At 41.4% G+C, this 15,270-nt stretch overlaps 1 non-coding gene and 1 pseudogene across 1 annotated transcript; one reads left to right on the plus strand and one right to left on the minus strand.

Annotated features, from left to right (window-relative positions):
• Nucleotides 1–15,270, plus strand: part of LOC110558611 (large ribosomal subunit protein eL43-like) — a 50,992-nt pseudogene that overhangs the window by 19,421 nt on the left and 16,301 nt on the right.
• Nucleotides 1,275–1,432, minus strand: LOC132649146 (U1 spliceosomal RNA). The gene has a single exon (XR_009587574.1). It is a non-coding gene; the product is annotated as a U1 spliceosomal RNA (small nuclear RNA).

The raw sequence follows: 15,270 nt of genomic DNA on the forward strand, positions 1-15,270 counted from the left end.
ACAAAGAAGAGTTGGTTCTTTGAGAAAATCAATAAGATTGACAAACTCTTATCCAAATTAATTGAAAGGTGGAGAAAGAATATCCAAATTAAAGGAAATTTGAAGAAATGAAAAGGGGACATAATCACAGACACTGAGGAAATCCAGAGAATCATAAGAACACACTTCAAAATGTGTACCTCACAAAATTGGAAACTCTAAAAGAAATGGATAATTTTCTCGATGTATACCACTTACCAAAGTTAAATCAAGAGCGGATAAGCAATTTAAACAGACCTGTAACTCCTAGTGAAATAGAAGTAGTCACTAAAAGTCTCCCAACCGCCCCCCCCCCCCCCGCAAAAAAAAGACCACGGGAGATGGTTTTAGTGCAGAATTTTACCAGACTCTTAATGATATTCAGCTACACTCATAGATCAGTGTCTTGTTCAACTATCATCAGAGAAGGATGCTCCTACAGCAAATGGGAACGTAGAGACCCACAAGCCAGATGTTATGCAAATTAGGAGAGACCTTAGAACCTTCAACCCTAAATGGGTTGTCTCCATCAAATCCTGAGTTCAGAAAACCTTTAGAACAGGAGGTGAAAAGAAAGTAAGAGCCAGAGGGGATGGACACCAGGAAAACAAGACCCTCTATATCATCATGATCAAACTCATATGAACTCACAGAGACTGAGCAGCATGCGTAGGACCTACAAAGGTGAACACCAGGTCCTTGTCTTCCAGTTTCGTGGTTTTAATGGGGTTCCTGAGGGTGCAAATGAGCAGGTCTTTGATTCCTGTGCTTTCTCTTGGGCTCTTTTCCTTCTGCTGATTTGTTTTGTCCAACTTCCATGTGATAGGGTTTTTTTTTTACCATATTATATTTTATTTTGTTATATTTTAAAAATGAATAAATGAACAAATATAAACCTAGACACTAGTGTAAATGTTAAAAAACTATTTTCAATAAAAGAAAAATAGAGGGAAATTTTTTCATGTTTATATCCTTGGTGAAAGTAGAATAATAATGAGTCACTGAAAAAAGTTTAAAAGTTGGATTATAAAGTAAAAAAGAGAGAGAATTACCCAAATGACATTCTATATTCGAACACAGAAATACTACCATATCCATGTTTATTATTGTACTGTTCACAATATAAAAGAGATGGAATCAGCTCAGATGTTCCTTAACAGATGAACAAAAAAAAAATGAAAATAAAAATAAAACATGTTTTATAAAAAATAAATATACATATACACAATAGACCTTCTCTTAATTTATTTTTTTCTGGGGAGAGCAAGAACTCAGTTCTCCACAACCACAAATTATGCATTCAAGTTTCCCATTTGAGGAAGTCATGGGGGTCATCACATCTGGATTGCAATGGATGAGCCTCCCTAGGGAAGACCTTCTTCATGATCATAGGGTCTCCCTGCCAGCTAAGTATACACAATAGAGTCTTATTCAGCCACAAGGAAAAACAAAGTCATAAAATTTTCAGGAACATGTATGGATTTTGAAATTACTATATTAAATAACCTACACTCAGGAAAGCAATCACCACGAATCTCTATGATGTGCATGCCATAGGTTTTAATGTACAGGTACACACGGGAGTTATAATTGGTCATGAAACTAGATAGACGACCATAAGAGAGGCAAAAGAGGTCTTAAAGAAGGGAAAATATTAAGAACACTGGGGGTGGGAATGAGCAATAGAATACATGTGCTATGAAAGTTAAAACCCCCTGGCGGGTGGAGGGAATGAGCAGGCAGGAGACTGTGGGGGAAAGGAGTAGAAGAGGAAGATCAACCAAAAAATATGTTTGTAAATGCCATAATGAAACCCATTGCTTCGTGTGCTAACTATGAAACCAAATAAACTTTAAGAGAGGCAATATTTCTTTGTAACCTCTTTTCATAAGTTCAGGGGTTACAACTCTGATCCATCCATTATGAAGTTCCCTATCAGTCTTTTACCAAATGTTTTCAGAAGCAAAGGTAAATTGTCAGAGGTTTGCACTATCTAATGCAGTGGAAATCTGCCATGGGTCTACTTACACTTTTTTTTTCATTTATTAATTTATTTAATCTCTTTACAGCCTGATCCCAGCCCCTTCCTTTTCTCCTCCCAGTCCCACCCTTATGCCTCCCTTCCCTGCATTTCCCTTTCTCCTTCTTCTCAGAGAAGGGGAGGCCCCCAAGAATTATCAACCTGCTCTGGCACCTCAGGTCTCAGCAGGACTAAGAGCATCCTCTCCCATTGGGGCCTAAGGCAGCCCAGCCAGGGGAAAGGGATCCATTAGCAGACAACACGTTGAAGATAGCCCCTACTTTCTTTGCTAGGGGTGAAAGGGGGTGTGGAAGGTAACGGAACTGGGAATCAGGTGTGCAGAGAGCAGGGAGCGGGGTAGAAGGGGTGGTGGGAGGAGAGAGCCGGGAGAGAGAACAGAAATCAGTGGGCCTAGGCATCTCTGGGACAGGGGAGGCTCCTGGGAGGCTATGGAGGTGACCCTACTGAGACTCCTAGCAGCAGGGGTTTTGGAACCTGAAGTTGCCACCCCCTGTAGCCAGGTGGGACTTCCAGTGGAGGGAGGAGGACACCAACCTTCGACCCAAGGCTTGTCTTGCCTACAAGAAGTGTAGTGGTAAAAATGGAGCCGAGATCGAGGGAATGGCAAACCAACATGAGACCCAGCCCGTGGGAGAGAGCCAGCCCCTGACACTGTTAATGATAACCTGCTGTGCTTGCAGACAGGAGCCAGCATAACTGTCTTCTGAGAGGCTTCGTCCAGCAGCTGATGGAAACAGATGCAGAGACCCACAGCCAAACAACAGGTTAAGCTTAGGGAGTTCTGTAGGAGAGTGGGAAGAAGGATAGAGAGATCAGGCAGGGCTAAGGACACCAAAAGAAGTACAGAATCGACTAACCTGGGCTCACAAAGACTGAACCACCAACCAAAGAGCCTAGACCCCCTATACATATGTACTCCATGTGCAGCTTGGTCAAAGGGAGTAGATAATGGTCATCTTACCAAAAACAATCTGCAGATTCAATGCAATTCCCGTAAAAATTCCAACACAGTTCTTTACAGATCTGGAAAGAGAGATTCTCAACTTCATACGGAAAAATAAAAAACCCAGGATAGCAAAAACAATCCTGTACAAAAAAAAAAAAAGAACTACTGGAGGGATCAGCATCCCTGATTTGAAGAGGTACTAAAAAGCAACAAAAACATGGTAAAATAAAAGCATGGTATTGGCATAAGATCAGGCAAACAGATCAGTGGAATTGAATTGAAGACCCAGAAATAAACTCACATGTCATTCTGTGTCTCCCAGAAGAGCTGGACACGGAACAAGACTTTGTGTCTTAAGATTTCCAGTTCAGCTGTGTGTGTGTGGGGGGGGGGGTGTCTCTGCAATAAGTATTATAGCTTTTTAAAAATGGTCCCATGAGTATCAGTCTCTGGTCTCCCTGTGGAGCTCCTGTCCCCTTCAGGTCTTTCTATCTCTCCCTTCTTCCATAAGATTCCCCACACTCTGCCCAAAGTCTGGCTATGAGTCTCAGCATCTGCTTCGATACCCTGATCAGTAGAGTCTGTTAGAGGCCGTCTGTGGAAGGCTCCTGTCCTGTTCCCTGTCTCCTCCCACTTCCCATGTCTATCCTGTTTGCCTTTCTGAATGAGGATTAAGCATCTTCCCTCGGTCCTCCTTGTTGTTTAGCTTCTTTAGGACTATAGATTTTAGTGTATTTAGTATATTTCTAATATTCTATATTATATGGCTAATATCCACTTATAAGTGAGTATATTCTGTGTGTGTGTTTCTGCTTCTGGGTTACCTCACTCAGGATGATATTTTCTAGTTCCTTCCATTTGCCTGCAAATTTCATGATTTCCTTGTTTTTAATTGCTGAGTAGTCTATTCTCCAAAAGGTTAAAGTTTAACCAAGTGATCAATGTTGTAAGTGATTAGATACATATTTTTATTAGACATACATCTTTAAGTGATATTGGCATATTTTTATCTATTTTATTTGGGTTCTTTTTATTAATTTTTTTATTTATTGCAATTTATTCACTTTGTATCCCAGCTGTAGCCCTCTCCCTTGTCCCCTCCCAATCCCACTTTTCTTCCCTCTTTTCCTCCCATACTCCTCCCCAGGTCCACTGATAGAAGCTGTCCTCCTCCCCTTCCATCTGGCCCTAGCCTATCCGGTCTCATCAGGGCTGGCTGCATTGTCTTCCTTTGTGGCCTGGTAAGGCTGCTCCCCCCTGGGGGGGTGGGGGGGATAGGTGATCAAAGAGCCAGTCACTGAGTTCAGGTCAGAGACAGCCCCTGTTCCCCTTACTAGGAAACCCACTTGGAGACTGAGCTGCTATGGGCTACATCTATGCAGGGGTTCTAAGTTATCTCCATGCATGGTCCTTGGTTGGAGTATCAGTCTCAGAAAAGACCCTTGGGGCGATTTTTTGGTTCTGTTGTTCTTCTTGTGGAGCTCCTATCCCTTCTTTCTATCACCCCTTCTTTCATAACATTCCCTAAACTCTGCCCAGAGTTTGGCTATGAGTCTCAGCATCTGCTTCAATACCCTGCTGGGTAGAGACTTTCAGAGGCCCTCTGTGGTAGGCTTCTGTCCTGTTCCCTGTTTTCTCCCTCTTCTGATGTCCATCCCATTTATCTTTCTGAATGAGGATTGAGCATCTTATCCAGGGCCCTCCTTCTTCCTTAGCTTCTTTATGTGTACAGATTTTAGTATGCTTATCCTATATTATAAGTCTAATATCCACTTATAAGTGAGTATATACCATGTGTGTCTTTCTGCTTCTGGAATACCTCACTCAGGATGATCTTTTCTAGTTTCCACTATTTGCCTGCAAATTTCATGATTTCCTTGTTAATTGCTGAGTAGTATTCCATCGTGTAAATGTGCCACAATTTCTGTATCCATTCCTCAGTTGAGGGGCATCTGGGTTGTTTCCAGATTCTGGCTATTAGGAATAAAGCTGCTATGAACATGGTTGAACAAATATCCTTGTTGTGTACTTGAGCATCTTTTGGATATATGCCTAGGAGTGGTATAGGTGGATCTTGAGGTCTTGAGGTAGCACTATTCCTAATTTTCTGAGAAAGCACCAGACTGATTTTCAAAGTGGTTGTACAAGTTTGCATTCCCACCAGCAATGGAGGAGGTTTCCCTTTTTTCCACATATTTGGGTTCTTATATCTCTCACCTTCTCCACCCCAACCCTTCCAACACTCTAGCACCAGCAGGAGAAACAGAAGATTAGTGGGGAGAGGGGCCATTGAGATCTTTTTAGACTGCTTTCTGCTAATTAGGGGCATTGAGTTCTTTGAGGACAAGTCCAATCTTTGTCTAGTTAGGATATCTCCAACTTGTTCTTCTTGTCTCTTTTCTCTTGACCACTTGACAAACCAGCAACAACAGCTACAGGAATCAGGAATCCTTTTTTACCTTCAGAAGACTGTGCTAGACTTATACTTTTTACAGCTTCATGTGCATTATTGGCCAGAGTCCTGATAAATGTTTTCTTTTTCTAGCAAGCCTTACATCTGCTAAAACCCAGCCACTATTGTGTCTCAAGAGTTCACTACAGGAAGCAGATGTTGGCCTCACTTTCCCAAACTCTCCCTGTCCTGTTAGCTCAATTGATATTCTTAGTCACTCCTCCACCCTGCCTTCCTGCCTGCTCCAAATCTCAGCCAGGAGGAAGGAAGATGGATCCTCATACCCTTTTCTCTCAAGTAGCAATGATGTTTGATGAAATCAATCTTGTAACTGTGGAATCAGAAGCCCTAGAGTTCAGCTGCATCTCTTCTCTTGGGGCACTGGTCTTTTCATACTCTCTCTAGAGTCCCCAGAATTAAACTATCTTCAGCTGGTCAAGTCACACCCCTGCCAGAGCACACACAAGGCAAATAGTCTGCTGCTGTGGACAATCTGAAGCAGCCCCAATATCCCACAACAGGGATTAAGATGAAAACATGTTTATATAACATAAGTGGGTTTTTAAAGACACCAAAATTCTCACTACAAAGTCAGTTTTTGTTACCATGAGTAGATCATCCTGTGTCGAGGTGACCTTCCTTCACATTGAGAAGGTGTGTCCCTGTATTTTCAGCTGATAATTGTGCAGAAGGCACAGTGCTAGAAGGATTTTGGTATTGCCGTTTCTATGACCTATCACTGATTTTCTGTTCGTAAAGGCTTGTCCTTCCTCACCTGTCAAAGAGCAACCCAGAAGAGCTAAATCAAGCGTTGTCTTGATGCTGATTGGTTCAAACTGAAGTGCTGCATTTTGTGGAATGAAAAAACTGATGGCCCGCCGCTGAGACAGGAAGTACGGAGGCAGGACTTCCGGGCAGGTAATGCCCAGCAAAGACCTGGGAGACTCGAAGAGGTAGAAGAAAGCAGAAGGGAGATGGAGGGAGTAGGAAGAGGCGTGGAGAGCCACATGAAGAGACAGTGCGGCAGAGATGCCAGGATAAGTTTACATAGCTAGCTGAGAGAGTGCCCCAGCAAAATAGCTTTAAACTGTATGGGAGGATTCGTGAAAGCCCCACAATAATTCTAACCTTGTGATTTTATACATCATAACAACAAACATATCATCCCTAAGACCTCCATGAGCAAAGTTTTCCACGAAGTTTGTGTACCTTACCTAGACCTTTCATGACTTTGTTTTACGCTTTCGTGGTTTTATCCTTATTTACTTTTCATTCTTTGGGCAAAATCTCATTTTTTAATACAAACTCCATCATTAATCAAAACATTTTAACCTCCTCTTACTTAATAAAAAGTGCAGCCTCGTAATTTATATACTTTTAATCATTGCTTCATACCTACTTATTTTTTCTAAACAAAATTGAATCTACATTATATACACACTGTGCTGTACAAATTAAGATTGCCTGTACACAGATTTTTGACTGCCAACCTCTTTTTCATTATAAGTTTTAAGAATTATTTTTTCTCTTTGGAATTTTATATTTTAAACCCTACCCCAACCCCTGCAAGGTTTTATAGATCCTGAAAGGAAGAAAATCTTCATTTCAGCAAGAGGATCAAAGACATTGATGACTTTGAATGGAAAAACACTTTCTTTAAATAAGAACCAAGAAGTGGGGAGCTTCAGTGAACTAAATATCTATAATTATGTTTAGCAATTTAACCTTTTTGTGAACATTTCTCTTGATTAAAAATGTTAAATACCATGAGACATAACATCAACAAATCTGTTGAAATTCTAAGGTAGAGGTGTTAGGCAATATCGGAGGCCTTTCCTCAGTAGATCTAATAGTTTTTCCACAGCTGCATTTGCCCGTATTCTTTAATTTCTCCAGAAAACCTTGAGGCCTGATGCAGTTGCATGCAACCAGCTGGAAGGAGTGATGGATACTCAGGTAGAGGCCCAACCAGCTGGAGGGAGTAATGGATACTCAGGTAGAGGCGCAATGGCCTTCCTATTTCCTTCTTTCTTGAAGGAATAGAAACAGTTAACAAGTCTAGCTGTGATTATAATAGCAGGCCTGACCGGAGTTGTTGTGGAGAGATGTTAGACAGAGGATCTTTTTTTTTAATTCACAATTGGTTTGTGCAAGCCTGCTAGTGGGGACAGACAACCCGAAAAGCTTGATTTTTCTACTTCTTATAAGAAGCCTCAAGGTGAAGAATAATATAATGATTGTATATTTCCTCCACTCTTGTCCTTTTTAAGCTGATAAGTCCCTGTAGCTAGAGTCCATTAAACAGAAAACTATAGAAACCAGACACCAGGAACTCAGGAAATGTTGGCATCAGGTTGTCCCCTCTCCCTTAAGTTGTCTGTCTTTATAACTGAGAAGTAGAAATAAAAGCAGTAGTGTCCAGGTTCAGCGGGGCAGAAATAAAAGCAAACCACTAGCATAAAGTAAAGAACTTTCAAGAACAGAAAGGCTGTCCTGTCTCATTTAGAGGGAGCAAACTTGGAGACTCAGAAGAGCTTCTATCTCCAGTTTCCTTCCTGAGCTGTATAGCTCAGGGGCTCTCCTACATAAGCTCACCTTGTGCCCCATGGCCACTGAGAGGTGAGGTCCCAGGACTCACCTGCTGGCAAGCTTACTGAGATGCTCGGGTCTTAGTGGAGGTAAAGAAGTGGGACTGGCTGTTCCACTCCAGGTCACATTGTAACGCCTGTGCCGTGGTTCCTGCAGCCACTAACTTGCCCTGTACCATAGGCCATCCTGTCCTGGATGGGACCTTATCTTGCATAACTTGCCGGCAAGACTTTATGATTTTTCTCCTTGTGGGCCAGGAGAGCCCTTTGGGAGGTGGGAGACAAGAGTTTGCTAAGTTCAGGCTCTGGGTGAGACCTCAAGATGCTGAGCAGCAGGGATGAGAGGGATGAGAGGGGCTGAGACTCTGAGGGTTGGAAATCTGGGGAGGATTACAGAAACCGTTGGAAAGGAAGGACCAAGAGAGATCTGCATGGTGTCTGGGAAAGAAAGGAAAGAGACAGCTGTGTAGTTCATTGATAAAAAACAAAACAAAGATGGAATCAGAAGATGGAGTCTACTGGAACTGTTGATATAATCCCAGAAAAGAATTAGCACCATTCGTGTAACATGGGTGACAAGGGCTGTGATTTTGCCCTAAAAGTTGAGGCACATACCTCAGGTTGGCTTCTAGTTGCCACTAAGTGAGAGTGAGCTTGGAGAACAGACCCGTCCTCCTGTCCTCAAGACAGACAGTTGAGGAAGACAAAACAAGATAGAGACATCAATAACAGAAATGATACTATCAGTCCAGAGTGCATCCAGTCATTCAGACAAGAGTTTGGCTAGCCATCCACTCAAAACACAGGTCTCCTGTATATTCATGAGAGGCAGAATCTGAAAACAAGGTCCTCCTCTTGTGGTGTCCCAATAAAGCACAAGAGGAGAAGGGAAGACCCTTTTCATGTGTTTCCTTCCCAAGCCTTATTAAGATTCCTCAAAGGGCCTATCTCTCTTAACCCAAAGGAAGATCCCCAGAGGCCTGCCCCCTTATCCAGAGGGCTGCCAAGAGGCTATTGTTCTTCGTCCCCAGGAAGGATCGTCAGGTGGCCTATCCATTTCAACCAGAAATGAATTCAGTAGACAGACTTACCTCCTAAGAGTGTAAAAAGAACTCCATCTGTACTTGGTGTCTGAGAACACAGCAGTCATTCCAGACCACTACAGGCTCAGTGGGAGGCATGGGGCCCTGGAATGTCCTGCAGGGACACTTCCTTGCAACCTCCCTACTGGCTGTAGAGGTCCTACCTGAAACCAAATCCCTGTGGGTAATCTTGCTGGGGCCTCCAAAAATGAAACAATCCATGTGAAAAACATATGGACCACCACACTGATTAGAACAATTAAAAGTATATGAGCCACTAATTTTGACAGTGACCAAGACTAGATTAATGCCTCAGAAACTCTCTTGATGTTGAAGCTCAGTGGTACAGCATTTTTAAAGGCAAAAATCACAGTTACATCAATATTAAGATGAGTGTCAGGGTAACCTTACAACATTTGCTTTGACAGAACATTCTAGTTATTTCAGAGACAACACAACAATTAATTTTGATTGATACTGTTTTCAGTTACTGCAGTTTATGTCTAGTTTGTATAAGCAGTAATTACTTTGGTTAATACATCTGGGCCACGGTCAAGGTCATAGAAATTCCAGCTATGTTGCCAAGGCAGACGCGACTGGTTGTGGGCTGAAAAGTAAATAATCAGGCACAAAATGGAGTCAGGACAAGATGGTGTTACCTTAGTTACTTCAACTGCAATTATTATCTTTTTCCTATTTTTTCGTGTTTATTTTGTTTTCTGTCCTGAGAAATAATTTCACTGTTGCCATTCAATTGTTTTAATTTTTGTTTGCATTCAAACAAAAATTTTTCCTGTATGTATCCCTGGCTGACCTGAAACCAGTTATGTATAGGTCAGGCTGGCCTCAGACTCACAGAGGTCTGTCTGCTTCTGCCTGACAAGAGCTGGGATTTAAGGTGCATACCACCATACCCTCCTCAGTTTTAATTAAAAAAAAAAAAAGCTATAATTTCCAAGAATCTCTTTTTATATTCTTTGGAGCTCTTTATCTTTGCTTTCATTTTTGTTGTTGTGATGATTTGTGTAACCCAGGCTGGCCTCAGACTCACTATGTCACTGAGGCTAGCCTTGAATATCCAATCCTCCTACATCTACCTTCAAATGCTTGCACCAACGTGGCTTCTTTCTCTATCCGGCCATATTTGTATCTAAGTCATCTATATACGATGTCAACAGGAAATAGGAACTGAACCCTGAAAGCAGCAATCAGGGATGTGATTGTTTTTTTCCCAGTCAAGAATGCCAGAAGGGAGCTCTGGTTCCTTATCGCCTTCTGAATGAGCACAAAGCCTGGAGGTTATGTGTGAAGGATGCAGCGGAAACTCTAGCTGAGGCGCTAGTCCCTGCTGGTGAACGACTTTGAAAGCAGATTTCTAAACTTTCATGGTGGGAATGCATTATTTTTATTTCTGAATTTCAGCTCATCTCTTAAATGATGTTAGGGTTAACCACTTCAAATTGGGGAATGTTACAGTAACTTTGATCAGGGCTCTCTTGAGGACTGTTAAGGGAAAGCTATTTCCTCCTGGTCAAAAGAATGGAATCTACCTCTGGCCTCTCACATTCCAAGTTACCCAAAGCGTAGGAGTTACAGAAACCCTGCCCTTAATGCGCTTGCTCCCGGAGCAGCTGTTATGTGGACGGACTAAGCCTACCTAAGTATAGCTTTTCTTTCTTTCTTCTTCTCCTCCTCCACCCTCTCCTTCTCCTCCTCCTTTTCCTTCTCCTTCTTCTTTTCCCCTTAGGATGCTGTTCTTACCCTGGGCATGCTTTCTCAACACTCTGGGCATCCTCGCTCTTTTTCTCCGTAGCTGTCTCCACACCTTTTGTCAGATGGCTGCTTATAACGGGCACTGTTTTTGCTCCTCCTGTCTCAGTTATCCTCCTCCAAGCAATTTCAAATTTACAGTTTGCCTGCCCTAATAAAATCGAACTCAAGGTTCCTTCTGAGACCATTTTTAAATTCCTTTATCAATGAGACCAAGAACCCTAAGTGGTTGACCCCAACTCTCCTGCTAAGCTGGCAGCATCTCAGTTGGTGCTTTCCAAAATCTCTGGTAATGTATCTATGGCTGCATCTCTCCATATCCATACTATTCTGATCTTGTTTGGTAGATAACAGGATTGTCTCTAACCTCTGTGGGAAATAATTAAAGAGATTCTAAAAGGCACCATTTTCTCCTCCCCATCATTGCCTGTTCCCCTAGGTTCCTTTATTATGCTTGCTTGGGACTCTGATTTTCATGTTACCAGTACTGCTCAGCTGTCTGACGACCCACGGCCTCTGTTCATATGCCTATGAATTGGAGCTTTGTATCTCTGGGTGGAGCTTACTGATTATGGTCTTGTGGAATGGCTATGGAACAGGCAATTTTTTAAAAAATTCTGTGGGGATGGCAGACACAAGTGCCCCAGTGTACGTGTGGGCAGCAGTAGGTTCCCAGGGAGAGAACTCAGGTCACCATCTTAGTGGAAAATACCTTCACCAGTGAGCCATCTCCTAACCCTTAAATGTTAGTTTCTGCATCTATTTTGGTCAGTTTTTCTAGGTAAGTTTCCTCACAGCTTTTGCCTGGTGAGCAGGGTTGTCAGTAGAAGAGGGTGGGTGCCGGATAAGGGTTTATTTTGCCAGCTCTGAGCTGAGCCTTAAACACCAGGGTTTATGTTCAAAACGTAAACTCACTCAGTTCCCCAGTATCTACTTAGCAGCCCTGCTTCTGGTTGTCCCTGAGCTCCCTAAATCTAGAGTTTGGGGGTCAAATCTTCTTAGAGGGCGAACACCAGCTTTCTTCCCAGGGAGAGGAGGACCAGTTCAACTATGTCCTCTAGCTGCCTTGCCAGCCTGCATCTCTGAAATCACAGCTATGTGGTAGTTCTGAGCCTTTCAAGAGTACCCCAATAGCACAAACCACATGGCTTCCCTTTTATCGACTTCTCCTCATCTCTTTGTTAAAACTCAGAAAACTGAAAGCAATATTAAACCGAAGTTTTGGGATCTGGGGAGACAGCCCATTGGTTAAGAGAACTCTGCTTTTCAGGGGTTATATTCCCAGCGCCCACAAGGTGTCTCACTACTGTTCATAACTTCAGTTCCAAAGGGCTGGACATCCTCTTCTGGCCTCTGTGCTCACCAAGCGTGCAAGTGGTACAGAGACATACATGAACAGAAGGCAAAGACATCCATGAACAGAAAGTAATTGTTTTTAATTAAATTACTAAAATTAAAAATATACATATATATATATAAATTATCAGGTGTAACTCCTACAGGAAGGAGCTATCAGGGCCAAAAGAAGCTGGTTGGTTTGAGCTAAGAAAAACTGAGGGATTTGCTCAGGGATGTGCAAACGAATATAGACTGGAGTTAATGGAAGGAATTCCAAAAACATTTTCTAGGTATGACTCAAGAGCAGTTAAATTTCTATGGGACAATAAAATCCTTTCCTCTAACTACACATACCATAAGACTCTAAAACCATAGGACCTTTAATTTCTAAAGTTAAACTGTAACTTTATAGAGTCATAAGACTGCCACTTCAGTCATTGTGCATTAATTAAATAGGCTGACAATGGAATTTCATTCCTCCGGAGTGTCTAATCTGGGTAAATTCCAGTGTACAAGGTTTCACTTTTATTCAGAGTTCAAGAACTCTGAAACCAGGCAATCATAATTTTGCTATTTTTTTTTCCAGTTGGGAATAGTTTTCTTTTTTTCTCCTGTGCCAGAAAAAAAACAAAACAAACAAACAAACAAAAAAACTTTCTTTCTAACCTTTCTTTCTTTCTTTCTTTCTTTCTTTCTTTCTTTCTTTCTTTCTTTCCTATAACCCAGTGTGCAGCCCCATTTGGCCTCAAATTCATGATACTCTTGCCTCACTCTCTTGAGTGCTGGGATCACAGGTGTGCACCACCAAAAACAAGTTTAAAACACTTATTTTTTTATGTCACTGGGCTTGTCTTGCCTTCCTGCCTGTTCTGTTGTTCCTTGTGATTTTGACCACTTCTTGCACTTTAATGTTTGTTAACTTTAAGCATCCAACCACTTTATCCAGCCAGATCCTGCAGAATCTTGTCCAGGGTCTAGCCAGACACAGAACTAACAAAGAAAGTCCATGTACCCTGATCTCATTGCAAAAATACAAACAAAACAGCATGAAGGATCAAGCCAGTGTCTTCTCTCCAAAACTTACCAGTGCTTAGAAATGTTCACCAATAAGAATATGTATATGAACCTCCGGGCATAAACTTAAAAGAACAATTGTAAACCTCTTCAAAGAGTTCATGGAGTCTAAAGAAGACACAAGGAAAAAAACTCAGTGAAAGAGCTTAAGGAGAATAAAGACCTAAGTGATGCCTAAGGAAACATAATGGCTGGTGGAAATGACAAAGATAATCTAGGACTTGAGAACGAAATCCAGTCAGGAGATAGAAACCATGAAGAGACTCAATCTGAAATGAACATGGCGTTGAAATACCTAATAGTGCATTGGGGTCCCCACAAAGGTCACACTTGTCAGGGAGACTGTCTGCATGAGGTTAATAATGAAACTTGGGTCAGCGCCACTTAGCCAGTGCTGGGTCAAAAACTTCTAGAGTCTGACCAAGCGACTTATTTTCCTTACACTTAAACATAGTAAAACTCTAGAAAAAAGTGTCCATGTGACAATTGTCACAACAAAGCTTTAGGCTCTAGCCTTCTGGGTGAACAAGTAGTCATTTCCTTTCCTTAAAGAAAAAAGCCTGAGTATTTAACAATTCTGGATTTTCTAATGCTTTCTGTGAGCTGTGCCTTCTATATCTCCCCATTTCTATTTTTTTTTTAAAGAAAAAAATAGTAGCAGTAATAGAGGCCATGGTTGAATGCATTGCTTCTATTGTGAGTCTAGTTAATATAGGCAAGTATGAAAGAATTATAATACCTAACAGAGGACCAAGGAAAGGGGAAGCCATCTTAATCATGATGGCCATTCAAAGGTCACTTGGGAGATTTTTGTCTATCTCTTTATACAAATCATTAATTTGATAATCAATAGCATTGGAAAAATCTGGCACATTAAAGTAACACATGCCAGGAAATTGTTGATAGCAAAGATTATTCTTGAGCAACAACAACAAAAAAAATCTATAGTAGCTTTATATTGTAAAACTGAGGTCCTCAATTCATGTGTCTCTTCTTTGATTTCTGATGATATCTTTGCTGTAATATTAGTAGTTTTACTAATCATACAGATCATTTTTGAGACTTCTCTTTGTATTCCAGTAACTACTCCTGGGATAGGAAACAAAAAAGCCATTGTAGCTGGGCAGTGCCATCACTGCCTTAAATCCCAGTATTTGGGAGGCAGAGGCAGGCGCATCTCTATGAGTTTGATACCAGCCTGGTCTACAGAGTGAGTTCCAGGACAGCCAAAGCTACATAGAGAAACCCTATCTCTGAAAGAAAAAAAAAAAAAAAAGCCATTGAGGCTGCAATTATTACAGGATCTAATAGATGCAAAGAATAATCACAAATTTCAGGAAAAGTTCTCTTAATTTGATTGATTGATTGATTGATTGCAAAGATTTGCTGAGCAAAATAGGTGTAATATGGCCTATCCCACGAAAACCTTTATAACCTGCAGGAAGGATAATATAAATCGCATTTTCACAAAAAAAGTCCATCCCAAAGGCAGTTGTTTACCAGAGGGAAGGGTGTGATTAGAGGTGGAGTTTCAATAAGGAGGGATATAAGTACATTTAGAGCATAAACAATGTGATAGAAGAACACCACTGACAGGGATATGAGGGGAATCCCTATGAATATGTGGGTGGGTGGATTCTACATTGTCTCCTGTTATTTGTGCATAGTGTTTTAGGTGACTCCCATGTCATATAAATTTCTTTTGAAGAGCCTCTGATACAAAAAGATTGTTCTTGTTGACTGCCATGTGCTAAGAGAAGCCAGAGGTTATTTTCTAAGCCACTGACAACAGCTAGCATGATTCTAGGCACACTAATACCAACTGTGGGAAAGCAAGCCATGAGTATCCCCCTTTTCATCTGCATATATCCATGGATTCCACTATAAAAACTTTCTAACGAGTACTTTCCTGTTATTTCATTTAGACCAATCAGTTAGAGTAGTCCAACCAAAATATCACC

Source organism: Meriones unguiculatus, chromosome 18, assembly GCF_030254825.1.
Source record: "Meriones unguiculatus strain TT.TT164.6M chromosome 18, Bangor_MerUng_6.1, whole genome shotgun sequence".
Lineage (NCBI taxonomy): Eukaryota > Metazoa > Chordata > Mammalia > Rodentia > Muridae > Meriones > Meriones unguiculatus.